Source organism: Microtus pennsylvanicus, chromosome X, assembly GCF_037038515.1.
Source record: "Microtus pennsylvanicus isolate mMicPen1 chromosome X, mMicPen1.hap1, whole genome shotgun sequence".
NCBI classification, from domain to species: Eukaryota; Metazoa; Chordata; class Mammalia; order Rodentia; family Cricetidae; genus Microtus; species Microtus pennsylvanicus.
Window position 1 is genome coordinate 36,750,358 of NC_134601.1, and position 17,784 is coordinate 36,768,141.

The following is a 17,784-nucleotide window of genomic DNA, read 5'->3' on the forward strand; positions in this document are numbered from 1 at the left end:
TTTCTAAAATTTATACAAGAAAAATTTAAAATAATGATGTGGCACGTTGTAACATCATGACATATGAATTATGGTGTCAAAACATTGAGAAGACGGGCAGGGTTTGGGGATGAGGCTCAGTAATTAAAATTCAGGCTCTACAAGCATGAAGATCCGATTTAATGAAAGACTGGCCCAAAGCAAAAAAAAATAAAAAAATAGGTAGAAGGCCACAGAGGAGATCCCCAACATCAGCCTCTGGCTTCCACATGCACATACACACGTGGGCACCCTCGAACACATGATCACACTTTAGGTATTTCCTAAGAACAGACAATTGGAAGGTAGAATATTAGACAGGAAGACAACTCTGACTTGGATCAGAGTTCTGTTGCTTTCCAGCTCAGTGCCAGCTACTTCACCTCTCCGTGCCTTAGTTTACTAAGCATTAGCTATGCTTAGTCTTTAAAATTATACTACCAGGGCTGTTGTCGGCATCTAAGGACATTAAAATGCTAAGCTCCAGATCCATACTTAACATTTGCAATAGCTTGCCCTTTGCCTTTCTCTGGGGATGCCTTGTTTAAGCATCGTCTTCATATAGTAGGGAATTTTGAAGTTAGAAACCCTAATCATTCTATATATTTATTATGATTAGCAATTCCATATTATACTAGGCGCCTGGCTTTAACCTTAGTCTTCGAGAGGCAGAGACAGGTGAATCTATGTGAGTTCAAGCCTGGTCTATAGAGTGAGTTTCAGGACAACGAGGGCTACACAGAGAAACCCTGTCTCAAAAAAAAAAAAAACCCAAAAAAACAAAAACAAAAAAAACAGAAAACAACAACAACAAACCAATTCCATATTATTTTTACTATTTAGAATTGTATGTGTATCCATGGCTGTCCTAGAACCTCTGCTTCTTCCTGGCACAAAAGAAAGTCACTTTATAGCTGATTTAATATAATTTAGACAGAATTATTGCTGCATTTTAATTTGTTTACTTTTCTCTCCTTTTCTTGCTCCTTAACAGAATGACCTGACATGGAGAAAGCCAGAAAGACATGAGAAAATAAGTTCTCCAAAATGACGCCTAGAATTGCTTCGTCTACTTTATAACAACTGGCAGATTATGCTTCACACGCTCTGATAACACTGAAGAATTAAAGAAGAAACTGGGCATGCTAAGGCATGTTCCTAAAATAAAAATGCAAAAAGAAAATCCCCCACATTGTCACACACACACACACACTAATTGTCTCTTTTATTTCAACAATTCAGCTACTCAGGCCTTCTTGAAGTCACTTTTGTAAACACTGTGTGCACCATGAAGTGTCTGGAGACATGAGGATAAAGAAAGCACATATTGTTTATTGAATATCCTAGGACGCTTCCTTCAGGCAACCTAAGGCATGTGTGAGTGCTATCCTAAGAGCCACATTTTCCAGAAGTGAGGTCATTGCAAATGCTGCCTCAGAAGAGTGTGCTAATGCCAAAATTATCCTCAACAGCATTTCCAGATCTGCTCTTTAAAAGGGCCAGAGACGTGTTTTAAACATATAAATCAAGAGCGAGCAAGGCAAAGGTTCAGCAGTTCACTCCTAAGCATTGGCCCCCCTTCTCCTTAGAAGTCAATTTCTTAGACTTCATTTCGGGAGCAGAAAGAAAAGCAGAGATAGAAGCAGGGGACAATAATTCAATAAAGAACTGCACTATTCAAATGTGAGATTGTCAGCAAACTTGAACAAATAAAAGCAGTGGGGAAGGGAAAGTGTTTTAAACCAGAGAAAATACAATGGAAGAAACATGTCCGAGCATTAGTTTACAGCACTAAATAAATAACTAATGTTAACGTCTCTAGTCTATTGTTTGAATGTCCTCTAGTTTAAAATTAGTATTCTATGAAGTCTAAACAGGGAGCCACATTTAATTCCCTGTCGATCCCAATTTTAACTTGGCTTTCATAGTTGAAAATTTATGAGCAAATTGAAAAAGCAGTGGGCATAAGAAAAGAAGCCAAGCCCAAAGCTTTTTTGAGGTGAGCAAGGAAGCCTCATGAAAGGGGAAAAAGGAAAATCTTGTCAGGCCCTTTGCTGTCTGCTAGAATATTCTGCTAATCCTGACCTTAATAGGTCTATAAAGCCTCAAATGTGGATGAGGGAAAAAAGAAACCACTGGGCCTTCGGCTTTAGTGAAAAGGAAGGGGTCCTCGGGAATGCTTTTCATCCCCCAAAGCTGCTCAGGTGAATAAGTGCTTGGTAACTGTTCAGACAAGAAACTGTATACTGAGTGGAGTCTGTCCTTTCCATGAGGCTATGGGAACACTTTGTCCTTTGGCGGAAGTCTCCATATATTAAATGACATCAGTGGGAGCCTAGAGTAATAGGTCTGCTTCTATCTGGACAACAGAACAAACCCCAGAGTGGGAACTCTGAAAACCCATGTGCACACACACAGGCATGGTGCCACTCTTTTTCTGCCTGCACACTGTGTCATCAACCCGAACAGACCACACACCATCACCCTTTCATAAGCCCTTCCTTACTGGACACTATTTGTCATTTCAAGTTTATCCTAGCCAAGTCCACATTTCATATTTTAGATTAATATCAAAGACTCTTTGAGCTGGAAGGTGCTTTATAGATACTGAAACTCAGCCATCAGCATTTGGAACATTGACACAATTTAAATGATTTAATTTGGAAATTAAATTCCCCCTTTTTTAAAATAAAAATATCTTGTTGTAAAGGTCTTTTAGCTCCTATAATGTTCATATGTTTAGCTGTAAACTTGACATTTATTTTAGCAATAATTTATGAAAATGTAACAGGCTAAGTAAGCTTAAGTGTTTAGAGGAAAGTTGAAAATACTCTTTTCATGTATTTCTCTTCTATTCCTTAAAAAAAAAATTAGACAGAATCTTGCTATATTACCCAGGCTGGCCTTGAACTTGCAGTATGGTTGCCTTGGCCTCCAGCGTACAGATATCACAGGCGTGTGCCACCACGCTAAAGTTCTCATCCACTATTTATATCTTCTTCATACGCCTACACCTGGGAAAGGAACTGAAGAAATTACAAAATTAAGTGGGTATTAGAAGCACAGGAAGATAGTCCCTCAACCTTAACTGAAACGAGTGGACATAAGTGAGATTCAGGGGGTGGGGAAAAGAAACAGAATGGACTTCACAGATTTGAAAACGGATAAGCTCTGAATGCCTCTGCCTTTATTTCTTTTGAGTCATCTCCAGATCGACTTGTACAAAACATTAAAGATGTTCAGTTGTGGTTTGGTTACTGTGTGTTTCCCTTCATGTCCAGCTTCCTGGTGTCTGGATTTCCCTCAGATTAAGAATGGGTCTGAATAGATGATGGCTCAGTGGGTAGGAGTGCTTGCTGCTTTTCCAGGGGAACCAAGTCTGGTTGCCAGCGTGCATGTCAGGTGTTTCAAAACCTTTTGTCAATCAAGCTCAAGGAAATCTGAAGCCTTCTTCTGGCACTTAGACTCACAGATGCACCTACAAATACAGAAACCTACACATAACAATAAATATATAACAAATTGAATCCTTTTTTAAAAAGTGAGAACTGAAATTAACCTAAACATAATGCAGAATCACGATAACTCAATAATGTAATGCTGGCTAGTTTTTATGTTAAATTGACACAAGCTGGATTTATTTGAGAAGAGGAAAACTTTGCTGAGAAAATGACTCCCCCCACTAGACTGGCATGGGGCTAAGCATGTGTTCAGATTTCTAGATAAGGATTAATGTGGGAGGGATCAGCTCACTACGGGCAATGCTACTACTGGCTGGTGGTATTGAGTACTATAAAAAAGGTACAAGCCTTCTCTATGGCCTGTGTGTCAGTTACTGCCTCCAGATTCCTGCCTTGAGGTTCTGCCCTGACTTTCTTGAATGATGGACTATAAGCTGAAAGATGAAATAAACCCTTTCTTCCCCAACGTGCATTTGGTCATGACATTTTATTCCTCCAGCAACATAAGGTCTGACTAATACAAGAGTTTAAAGTGATATAAAAGTAAACCAGCACATCTTAGAGTAGTACAAAGCACAATAGCATCTCATTCTATGTCTCAGTATATAACCATGCACAGACTATCCAATGAAAAGCAATGTGGACCATAGACAAAAAAGTATAAATATTTATATATATGCTCAAGTAACTAAGATGAGCACATTGTGGTGACTTAGTGAAAAGTAGCAACAAAAAATAGCTAGTTCCTTATCAAACACAAAACATAATGATTAGGATAATAATGCTACCCCTGTCCCCTGAGACCTTCTACTCTTCTACAGTTATCAAAAGCTGTTGTAAGGCCTTCTCTCTATACCAAGTTTAGACAACAAAGCCCACACATACTTTAAAGCAGTTTGCCATGACTGCCTTTGGCAAGATGCATAGTTCAGCTGCAGAGCAACTGCTTAGCATGCTGCAACCTAGGGTCCATCCTTGGCACTGAAATAAACCAAACAAAAAAAATGAATTAGTCTTTCTATGTCCTCATTATTCCTTGAAGCTTCATTCAAACCAGGTCTCAAAACAATAAATAAATAGTTACTTTTTGTACTTGTTTTATTGACCCATTCATTGAACACATTTATTGAATAATCTGCTTGGAACAATGTATCACACTGGGCCCTGGGATACAGTCTTGAGTTCTATAGGTGTGGGCCTTGTTCTGATGAAGCATCAGAAGACACTGGAGTTGACTGGAACTCATTGACTCAGACACTTCTGTTTATCAGCATTCCTTTTCATGAAACTGGAAATACATAAAGCAGGAAGTCTTTTTTAAAGCAGATTATTTTTTATTACTTAATAGATAACACCAATCAAAATTTCCACTTCCTCCCCTCCTCCCACTTCCCTCCCACTCCAAGCTCTCTCCAACCCTCTTCTTCTCCTTTCTTTCTCCCCCTCTTCCCTTCCCCTACCCCACACCACCCAACCCCACCCCCATGCTCCCGGCTTTTGTCTGGCGATCTTGTCTGCTTCTAATTTCTGAGGAGGTTCTATGTATGTTTTTCTTTGGCTTCACCTTATTACTTAGCTTCTCAAGGATCGCAAGCTATAGGCTCAATTTCCTTTGTTTATGGCTAGAATCCACTAATGAGTGAGTACATACCATATTCATATTTTGGGGTCTGGGTTATCTCACTCAGGATAGTGTTTTCTATTTCCATCCATTTAAAGCAGGAAGTCTTTACATCTTGATTTCTCAGAGAGAACTGGTTTAGGAAGTTTTCACATTTGTAGGGTTTCTGAGGCTGATAATGAATGAAGCTATTACTGGAAGTTCTCATAAAATACACCCCAGTCTCCTTCCTAAGCAAAAGAAGAGATCTGTCTTAGTTAGCTCAAGTTCGACTTGTTTAGTAGGTCAGGATTTCAAGTTAGATCAGCTAATGAGGTCCAGAAAAAGAAAATGATTCTTGGAATATGGAAAGTACTTGGCAAAACATGGCTGTACTGAAAATTTCCAGGATTGGTGCTGTGGTACAGAGAATTTAAGGAACATAACTTCAGGACGTTAGGTTGTGAGGACTGAAATAAGATGGTTTCAACAGCAGCATGGTAGCCTGCTATGAACCCAATGATTGAGTGCCCTAATTATATATTCACATGTAATTCTGAATATAATGGTACTTGAATATGGAACTTTGAGGAGGGGATTAGACTTCATAAAAGATGTCACCCCATTTTGTACCTATGAAAGTAAACAATACCTATGGAAGAAAGAAGACTTGACCCTCTACAACTGTGAAGAATAAATCTATGGTTTATAAAAACCCAGTTTATTATATTCTGTTTTAACAGAGCAAGAGGTCTAAGATAGCTTCCAAGAAAAGGAAAAGGATTTTGGCATACTCCATTGATGTGGGATTCCCATCTTTATGCTATGAATATCATTGGTTAATAAAGAACCTGCTTTGGGCCTATTGCAGTGGAGAATAGGACAAGGCAGGAATTCCAAGCATATAGAGGAGAAGAGAGTAGATGGAGTCAGCGAGAAGCCATGTAGCCACTGCAGAAGACAGACACTGTATGACACCTTACTGGTAGGCCACAATCACGTAGTGATACACAGATTAATATAAATGGATTAATTTAGGATATAAGAGCTAGCCAATGAGAAGTATGAGCTAATAGGCCAAGCAGTATTGTAATTATACAGTTTCTGTGTGATTATTTCAGATCTGGGTGGCTGGGAAACAAACGAGCAGTCTCTGACTAAACTTCATGGGCATTTGAGGCTGTAGTTCTGAAATTGGTCACGGATGATTTTATTCTTCTGACAATTTCATCATTCTTATCTAGCAGCATGTCGAGTGGGAAGAGTACAATCCCTAGCCTCATCCTTCACGAAGGCATTGATCTAATCATTTTTTTTTGTGTGTGTGTGTTTTTGTGTTTCTTTTTTTGAGACAGGGTTTCTCTGTAGTTTTAGAGCCTGTCCTAGAACTAGCTCTTGTAGACCAGGCTGGCCTTGAACTCACAGATACCCACCTACCTCTGTCTCCCAAGTGCTGGTATTAAAGGTGTGTACCACTACTGCCCAGCTGTTTTAATAAATTTCTTACTGTCGCTTTTGTTCATCCAAGAATGATTCTCGATTTTTAAGGGAAGAAGGCTCAAATTTGCAATAAGAATGTTGCAGGATACAGTAGAAAGTTCCAGGACCATGAACTATTTATATCCTGAATACGGATCATTTTGCTACATATAGTATTTCTAAGGTCAATAATATCTTATTCTTTTATTATGGTAGTATGTTCTTATGAAAAACCTACTATTTTGTGTGTGTATGAGGATGTTTGCAGGAAGGAATAACTAAAAAGAGAAGATGCACCCCAAATGTGAGTGACACCATTCCATGGACTGAGATCCCAGCTTGAATAAAAAGAAAACTAGAAAAGCACTGGTGTTTCTCTTTTCTTATTTAAAACATTATATTGCTCATACATGATTACTGGTTTTACATCATTTGTTTTCCTTCCCTTCCATCTCCTCCTATGTCACCTTCACACAATCTCTTTCAAATTCGTGACCTTTTCTGTAATTGTTTTACGCATGCATGTGCATGTGCCTGTCGTCTCTCCCTCACATTCTCATATGTACTTATGTTGTGTTTAGGGCCTCCCACTAGGGATGGGATAACCTGTCAGTGAGCTTATTCGTGGAGAAAACTGATTCTCCCTCCCCCAGAAGCCATTGATTGCCTCTAGTTCTTAATTGGGGAGTTAGCAGGGCCATGTGAATTTTCTCTCATCCTCCTTGGTATGTCTTCTCATATAGTCATTATATAGGTCTTGTTTAGGCAACCATATTGTTGAGACTTCATGATTGCTGCTTCCTTCTCATTTCTATTGGAGGGGGTTCCTGTAAGTGTCATACAGGGAAGCAAACAGCATGGAGAGGTGAAAATAAAAACCTGGTACAGATTGACATCCTCAACCTGGATCAGATTCATGGAGTTTAAAGCCAGATGGTTCATTGTCAGAATATTTAGAACACAGTACAATTTGTGTAAAGGTTTCCTGGCAACAATCAGTCCAATTCCATGCATGTATATAATAAAGCTTAATGTGTGACTACATAGAAAATCTTTTGCAAAGTACATGTGACCATGATGGTAGGTTCTATGGCTAAAGGACCTAGAATCTAGTGTGGTCTTTGCCTGATAGCATAGAGGTCAGCAGGCCATAAAGTACACGTGACATCTCCACTAAGGATGGGGAATAGTCTAGGGAGAGAAGAGTCTGGAATAATCATTTTGGGGAATTAGGGTGAGGTCTGTCCCTACAGATAGCAAAAAAGGTCATCAGGTCATTAACAACCTCCTCTTTCAGGTTTCTGGATGGAATGCAGGTGTTTGATTTTATTTCCTTCATTTAAAGAGCCACCTCAATGTGATTAATATTCCTGGTTCTCTTAGTGCTTATCTATGAATACAACACCCTCATGTCCTCTATAGCCTAGAGCCAAAGGCTATCAAACTCAAGTGCCAGGAAAAGGAAACCCCTCTTCGAGTTATGGGACAGGGACATCTAACAGACCCCTCAAACAGTATAGGCTATTGTCATTGCACTTTTGTTGCCTCCTGAAACTTGAGAAACATGACTAATACAGATGTTATACAAAAAAAAATACTAATTTTCTTTTACTCAAGATACATTGGAAAGATCTTTTGTATAACAATATACCTTACTATAGCAACACTATAATATATACTTAAAAGTCTCTTTACACTCCTTTTGTCAAAGTTTCTTGGCACAGTAGAATTAAGCATACATAAATAGGGTTGTAGAGATGGCTCAGAGGTAAAGATTATTTAATGTTCTTCCAGAGGTCCTGAGTTCAATTCCCAGCAACCACATGGTGGCTCATAACTATTTGTAATGGGATTGGATGCCCTTTTCTGGTGTGCAGATGTACATGTAGACAGAGCACTAATATACATAAAATACGTAAATAAATCTTTAAAAAAATACATAAGTAGAAGAAAGAAAATAGGAGGGGCCAGAGAGATGACTCAGCAGTTAGGAACACTTTCTGCTTTTGTAGAGGATCTGTGTCCTCATATGGCTGTAACTCCAGTTCTAGTAGATTTAATGACCTCCTTTGACTTCCGTGGGCAAAAGGTATGCATGTGCTGCAAAAATATATACAACAGACAAAACACTTATATACATAAAATAAACAAATTTAAAAAATAAAATATGAGAAAGGAAGGAACTAGAAAAGATATACTGTGTACTCAATGAAATAAAAACAGTAGTTGTATTAATTACAGAAAGTCCATGTCAGTAAAGTTATTAGGCATTACGTAATGGAGTCAATTACCCCTGAATATGTAATAATATAAAAATATGCAAAAATAATACAAAAACTTCAATATATGTAAAAACAAACACTGAGAAAGTACAGGGAAAAAGAAGTAAATGGATCTGTGATTCTCATTCTATATAGAAACTCTAACACCTGTGTACAAGAAATGAGTAGCCCCAGCAGGTAGAAAATTATTAAGGACTATGCTATGTACATTTTTGTTAATGAGACACAAGCTAGGGTCATCAGGAAAGAGGAAACCATAATTGATGGATCAGACCATCAGATTGCCTACATGCATGTCTGTGAGCAATCTCTTGATTGATGAATGATGTGGATCCAGCCAATTATGTGTGGTGCCAACCTTGAGCAGGTGCTCCAGGGTTGTATTTAAAAAAAATCAAACTGAGGGAGCCATGGGGAACAAGATAGCAATTTGGCCTCTGCTTCTGTTCCTCCCTCCAGGTTTTTGCCTTGATTTCCTGCACTTACTTCCTTTCATTCTGGGCTTCAATTTGGGCCTATAAGCCAAATAAACCCTTTCCTCCCAAAGTTGTCTTTTTTTTTTCTCTAATGATGTTTCATCACGGTCATAGGAAGAAAACTAAAGCAGGAATTAGTACCATGTAGTGGGGTTGTGCTGGCTAAAATTATGTCAACTTGACACACAAACTAGAGTTATTTTCTCAATTAGTGATCAGTGTGGGAAGGCCCAGGCCACTGTGGGTAGTGCCATCCATGGGCTGATGGTCTTGGGTTCTATAAGAAAGCAGACTGAGCAAGTCAAGGGGAACAAGCCAGTAAGCAGCACACCTCCATGGTCTCTGTATCAGCTCTTACCTTCAGGTTCTGCCTGTTTGTGTTCCTGTACTGACTTCCTGTGGCGATAAATGATATGGAAGTGTAAGCCAAATAAACCCTTTCCTTCCCAAGTTGTTTTTTGGTCATGGTGTTTTGCAATAGTAATCCTAACTAGGACAGGGGTATTGTGTGGCAGACCAGAACATGTTTGGGGGAGTATGGAAGGACTTTGGAACTTTGTGCTGGAAGGGACATTGGGTTCTTAGAGCATAATGAGATGTTCTAACGGAGCTCGGGAGTTAAGAATGTTTAAAGAAATATAGATGATGAAAGCCAGACTTGTGAAGTTTCAGAGGGAAGCAAGACTAGCAGAGGTGTTCCTATGATAGTTTGGATTAAGAATCTACAGTTTTCTAGCCAGGGGTTTGTGGCACACACCTTTAACCCCAGCACTTGGGAGGCAGAGGCAAGTGAATCTCTGTGAGTTTGAGACCAACCTGGTCTATAAAGTGTGTTCCAGTACAGCTAGGGCTACGCAGAGAAAATGTCTCAAAATAAACAAAGAAACAAACAAACAAGCAAAGAATCTATAGTTTCTGTTTTCTGGGGCTAGAGAATTAGCGGTAATTAACAGGAAACCAGCACCACTGAAGGTCTTCAGACTCTCTTATCAAAAGTATCTTTAAAATTTTTTACTATGTGTTTTGTTCACCAAAAACATCCTAAACCCTGACAGTGGAAGAGAGCATGGACTAGACTACGCGTAAGGATGCTAACTCTTCACGAGTGTTAATGTATTCCATGAGCCAAGCAATATGCTGGTGTTTTCATGCATCGTTTCATTCAGAACTATAAATTACCTGATGAAGTAAGTCCTCTTCTTATCCCCATTTTGTAGGCACTGAGGCCTGAAAGTTAGGTCACTTACCCCAAATTACACAGCCATGAGTGGCTAAGTACGGGTTCATATCTTGAAATGTCAAGCGCAAAGGCGAGTCACTCAGAAGCAAGGCCAGAAAAGTCTAGCTGTAATGATTGAGATTAAAGCCCTTTTATAAAGAAAGCCTTGATATACCCAAAGGTGGCATTTATTTAAAAGTAAAGATATCTATCTGCCAGGCACTGAACCATCTAGAAGCTTGATCTTGAATATGTAAGCTTCTAGAACAGTGAATACCTGTTGGTGCTTTGAAGCCAATGAGCTTTGATTCTTTGTAATGGCACCCTTAATAGAATAAAGACAATCTATAAAGCTGAAAAAGAAGAAACCTCCCTACACTCACAGAAATAGAGGGTAGCAAATTTATCATTTTAACTCTGAGAATGATGGCTTTCCAAATAATGACTGCTTCTTGGAGAAACGTTGAAATGCCTAATTTTTAAAATTTAAATAATAAATACAAACATCTGCATTTATGCAATTCATTAAAAGATTATGAGTTAAAAATATTCAATACAAAATAAATCTGTTAAATGAAGACTATGATTTATAATAAAGTTACAGATGAATGAGGGATTGAGTGATGACTCAGGAGAAGAGGGCTTACTGCTTTTCCAAAGGACCTGAGTTCAGTTCCCAATACCCATGCTGGTTGGTTCACAACCACTTGTACCTCTAGCTCCAGGTTATCTGACCCCATTTTCTGGCTTCTGCTGGCACCCAAACACACGTGGTGTACACTCACTCAAACACACATGTAGGCCCATATTTCTGTATGGCACAAGAGCCATAAGCCCGGTCTGAGCTGATCATGTAGCTCTGCAGACAAGCTGTAACAATAGCCAGGGTGTGCTGCTCCTCTTTCTCTATGGTTACAAATGTAGATCATCTGAGAAGAGATGTTGGCTGAAGCTGATGACTTAAGAATTAGGAGGTTTGGTGCTTCTTTGTAATTTGGAGGATTTCTTATAGAGATGCTAATTCATGGCCTACGTGACTGCTAGAATACAGTTAGATGCGGACATGACTTGAGCCCATTCACCTGGTTGCCTAGGAGACAGCCTAATGTGTTTTCCCAGTCAATTGATGTGATGATATAAAAGATGTTTGGAGAATAAACAAAAGATCTTCGGAGAGATCTTGCCCTTCCATGATGATTGTGTAAGCTGCGTTGGTTTATTCCTCACTACTCCATTCCAGTCCAGTTAGGGAATCTGTGTTGGACCCACACGGGCCCCAACACACACACATGCACATGAATAAAAGTAAAAACAAATCCTTTTTTGAGAGTTTCTCACTAAGAAGCTTTGGCTGGCCTGAAACTCACTATGAAGACCAGACTGGTCTCAGAGGTTGTCAGACAGAGAGGAGAGCCTAGAGAAGAGGAGGGGTGGGGAGAGAGGGAGGGAAGGAGGGAGGGAGAGGAAGAACCCTATGGTAGGTTGTTTATTTTGAGATAGGATTTCATAAATAAGTCCGGGCTGGCCTTGAACTCAGCCATCACCCTGCCTCTGCCTTAAAGGTGTGCACCAACAGAACTAGCGCTATTCATTTTTGTTTTGTTGTGTTCTTTTAAGTAACAGATTAAAAACTAAGAATCACATCTTTTCAGTAATTTTTTTTAATATAAGGGCAGATTAGGAGTACTGAACCATGAGTGTGAGACCTGCCAGTAGAGTAACCACTTTAACCATTATGGTCATAGATTGGTGTCTTGCACAATTGTCAACAGAGATGTGCCAACCAGTAACTAATGAAGGCAGAGACCCACAGCCAATCATTAGGTAGAGTTTGGTGAATCCTGCAGAAGAGAGGGAGAAATGATTGTAGGAACCAGAGGGGTCGAGGACACCACAAGAAGGCCCACAGAATCAACTAACCTAGACTCATGGGAACTCACAGAGACTGGACCAACAACCAGGGAGCCTGCCTGAGACTGACCTAGGACCTAGATCTACATATACGTTACCATTCTGCAGTTTGGTCTTCTTGTGGGACTCCTAACAGTGGGAGCAGGGGCTGTCTCTGGCTCTATTGCCTGCTTTTGGGACCATATTCCTCATATTGTATTGTTTTGTTCAGCCTTAATAATTGAGGAGGTGCTTAGTTTTACTGCAACTTGATATGTCATGTTTGGTTGAAATCCATGAGAGACCTACGCTTTCCTGAATGGAGACTGAAGAGGAGGGGATTAGGGGTTGGGTGGGAGTATAGGGCTGTGGTTGTGAAGGGGAGGGACTGGAGGGGAGTATGGGGAGGTAATATGCTGTTTCTGGGATATAAAATAAATAGATGAATAAAAAATGCTTGGTCTTAGAGGTAAAACTTTATATGTGCAGAATAAATTTCATTGTTTATATGAGGAAATAAATTTTATAAAATTAATTTTAGGCAGTTAAAACTGAAAATGGAAAAAATCTATATTTTAATAGAAAAAAATGATATCAAAAGTAAATGGAATATGTGTATTCTCTCTGGAAAATAACTTAATAAAGAAAAGTTAATCAATATTGTAATAATTAAATATTATAAAGCAAAAATAGCTGAAAAGGTGTGCTCTGGACCCAGCCTAGCTGGCTTTAAACCATAGCCCTACCATTTATTTTATAATAATCTTCATCTTGTACCTCAAACTCTCCATATTTATAATAACCTTATCTACAAAATCGGCCTACAAATCCTATTATATTTCCGTGAGAATTAAGTCAGCTAATATATTCAAGGCACTCCAAAGATTGCTTAGATGAGTATTGACTACGCTCAAATCTTTTCTTGCCCCATTGTTCGTTCATTATCTCATCACTTTCTCTTGTCAAATACCAACATACTACACTGACTTATTCTGATATGCTCTCCATTTAATGAGCTGTTGTGTGTTATCCTTGGCTGAATGTCTGGTGTCTGATAAACAAGTTTCAGATTGCTTCACTGGCCAGAACAGGATTCTTTCACAATGATCATAGGAAAGCACACTGATAGTTTTTCAAGAATTCTGACACAGTTATTCTAGGGATTTGTGTGTTTTGCTCAGCTTGAACTCTTTGTTCCTAGCTGGAAGTGGAAGTGTGATATCCACGTGGATGTACCTGGAGGACATTCTACTAAGTGTAATCAGCTAGGCACAGAAGAACAAGGACTTTATGAGTACACTCACATGTAGAATTATGAAAAAGTGAAACTTAAGAATCAGGGATTAGAATGACGGTTCCATGATACTGGAAGAAGTTGTGGGTACTGGGAACAACAACAAAAGAAAAACAAAAAACCTCTTCACTCCTTCATCTTTCTTTCCTGCTTTTCCAAAAGTTCTTCACTTGTCCTGGTGACTGTGGAAGCCATGGTGTGTCGCAGAGTATACCCTTTTATCCAAGTGTCTTTACTTGCAAATGTTCATTGCAATGAGGTCTGGTCCAAGGCCTCTGGTCTCTAGCACACCATCATCAATGGATCCTCATGGAAACTCCTCTTAGATATTTTGCTGCTGCTGGAGTTGTGAAGATCCTGTGGGTACCATTTCATAGTACCAGTTCCCTTCATGAGCTCCAATAGGTCCTAGATGGAGGAGATGTTAGGGTGAGCCAACTCCAGGCCCAGATGTGGGCCTGGGTGGTAGGTGTGCTGGTTAGTCCAGGCTATTAGGTTCACCCTTCTCAGGTGAGTAGTGGAGCCATTACACTTAAAACCACACCATTATGGTCATTTTGTCCTTAGTCATAGTGAAGGGTGGGGTCTTCTCTCCCAAGTACGGGATAAGGAGTCAGGGACCAGGTCCCTTGCTGTAGTGTCCAGCAAGAGAAAGGGACAGCTATCCCAGGGCCAGCAAAGAGCAGGGCCAGCTCATCATGGCCCCATGGTTATCACACATTGCTCTTATTACCCCCTGAGGTGGTATGGGCCACAGATACCAACATAGACCTTAGCTTCAACAGAACCAAGCACACAGACATGGCCCTCGGCTTCAGCCTTGACCTGGGCAACATCTTGGCTCCAGGTGGAAGCACAGGGCACTCAACTCATGATGGATCTGGTAGCAGCATAGCCTCAGACACCAACAAGGCCACAGGTTGAATCCCTGACTACAGGCTTCCATGTGACATTTGGTGGCAACACGAGCTACCCAGTTTTCTAGGTCTACTTTTTTTTTTCATTCCTCCCTCCTATACTATATCAAGCACTCTGTATGTGCATTTATCTTACATCCTTCGCCATGGACCATGGAACTTTAGACTTCTTTATTCATCTTGTTCATGTGCCATGAGTTCACTGAGCCTAATGCTCAGTCATAGCTGCTCATTGAACTTACTGGGGGAAACTTCAAAATACAGATACAGGAGTTCTACCCTAGAAATTCTCAGGATCTCTCATGTCATCAGGACTCACATCAATTTGCAATGTTATAACAGAAAATAAGAGAATGACATTGAACTTTGGGAACACTTGCTTCTAGGTTCTCAGCGCTAGGATTTCAGGCATGTGGTGCCATACCTATATATGAGGTACTTGAGACCAAATACAGGGCCTCCTGCATGCCAGGACTCTACTATTGAGCAGCATCCACTCCCGAGAAATTCTTCAGTTGGTCTTGAATGCAGCCTAGAGTTTGGGATTTGTCAAAGTTCTTCAAGTAATCCATGTTAATGTGGAATCAAGCTTGGGAACTTCCATTTGGTCCATCATTAGCAAATCTTGGGCTAATTCAGATTCTGGCATATCTGGAAGATACGGTGTTCTTTAAAGAACACTATAAGATATTGATGAATGTGGCTGTTTCCTTTTAAAGAGAAAATAATGAAGGCGCCATGTTGACTTGAGTACAAAATATAAAATTGCAACCCTGAGCACCAGCATCCTGGTAACAGTATGTGGCATAAACATCAACTATTTGGCTTATCTTAAATGCTCTGGAAAATAATCTCATTCTATCCAAAGGAAGGTTCAGTGTGGATAATTAAAAAAAGGGGAGTTCATATGAAGAGCATAGAAATAAAACATGGTGTAATGAAACAGGTGTTCCCTTGGGATGAGTTGTGGGGGCTGGGCTGGGGAGTCAAGCTTTTTAAAAAGCTTGGGTAATCTGAAAATGACTGATTCATTAAGGCTCAGTTTAACAGCTACTGTAGTTGGTTAATAAAAATAAACAACTGCCCTGAAAGCAACAAATTGTATATTCTGTATCACTCTATGCTTTCAAAGCAAAAATAACATCCCAAAATTTTATTTGTAAAATTCTTTGACAAAACCCAACAATAACATTCACCCTTGAAACTAATTTTCTGTCTTGCATTTCTTAGTCAGAAATTGCCTCTAAACTTTGTCTTTCTGTTGCTATCAGTTTTGCAGAATTTCTGTTTTTTTTTAGCTATGAACCCAAATACTAGAGTCAAATGTGTAACTATTGGAGAAGCAGTAAGAATTTCAAGTCATTTCTCACATATGCAGCCAACGTTTGAGTCACTTGATGCCATTAAAGCTTATAAAAGCAAATTATATGCCCTCTCTAGGTCTACTAAAATTGACTTTCACCAGAGTGGTTTTAGAAGAGCATAGTTACCAAATTAGATACTGCTGAATTGGTAAGTTTATACTCCCCCAAAGAGCATTTAGTAAGTCAGCATATCTGTAATTTCTAAATTACTGCTCTTATAAACAAAGACAGCAGTAACTGGAGACTACAGAGCTAGTAGCTCTTTAGACAGTTATCTGTTCCAGTTCATCACTGGATGATACCTTTATGGGAATTTCTTATATCATGTTACTCAATACAGTCATAAAAAAGATGACAGTATCAGAAGTTGGTAGCAAGGTCTCTGGTTGTGCAGCTGAAAACCTGGATCCTATCCCTTGAGTGGGAGTCCTGAACCACACACTATCCTCAATATATATATATATATATATATTTCAGAATGGACCATTAGAAGTACTACTCAAGATGATGACCTTTGATAATAGTAGGCTGCTATGACAGAGAGTTTAAGAATCTTGAAAAACTGGTACAACATAGATTCCCATCTTATGGAGCAAGAAGAATTGTTCAGTGAATGAGCAGTACGTTAATACTATGTGGAAAGTACCTGCTGGTGGATGACTCAATAGAATAACCACACACTTGAAAAATCCTGTTTCTACAAGTCTTGTCCAATATACGTGTCTCATTCCACACGTATTTTGCCATGATCTGCACATGCTGTGCCTTCCATTCCAGGCTTAGATTAGCTATCATTCTAGTTGTTATGATAGAATACCTAACAGAAACAACTTAAGAGGGGAAGGGTTTGTCCTGACATATAGTTTAGGGGATGTAGACCTTCATGGCAAGGGAGAAAACTATGGCAACAGGAACAGCTTCACCTGTGACACTGGAACATGGTCTACTTACACACTGTCATCAACAGTCAGGAATCAGAGAGCTCTTTCCAGAAGTACATCCAGCCTGTAGCCTGCAAGGACTCCACTACTACTATTGCTGTATATCTTTGACCTAGGCTCATATACAAAAGGTTCTACAAGCCTCCCCTCCCCCACCAATAGCATTACCAGCTGGGGGTTCAATATTCAAAACATGAGCCTGTGGGGTACATTTCACAAACCTTAACAAGATTGTGCTATATTTGATGATGCTGGTCCCTGTAGCCAGCTCTTCCTGGCAGGCTACTCAGCTTCACAATTACTTCAAACATAGCACTGCCTCCAACAGCACATAAACAGTATTGACAATATCTGCCATTTTATCAATAATCAAAAAATTATTAAAAACTGTTTACTTATTTTGGGTTTGTTGCTTTGTCTTTTTCATTTTCATAAATGCCAGAATTCATTGAATAACAATAAATTTGTAAGGAATGCAGGATTTGTATTTATTTAATTATTTGTGTGTGTGTGTATGTATGTGTGTGTATGTGATCTATATTCTCACCGGGGGGCATGGTTAGACTCTCAGTGCCTTGCCCCTTAAATAGAACTGAGTTGTTCCCCTCTTGCACCCTGCCAAAAGCCATCAGTGTTGGAGAATCCTTGTCACACTTTCTAAAAGAGTTCTCTTTGATGACTCTCTGCTTAGACTGCTATTTTTTATGGGGGTAAGTGGGCTAGGGGTTGTCACAGAAGCCCTTCCAAGTCCCTCTTTCTCGACTGCTCATCTGCAATCATTGAAATTACTGCAAAAGTAATTTCCATGCTCTATACAGTCAGCAGGAGCATAGATCATGGGCT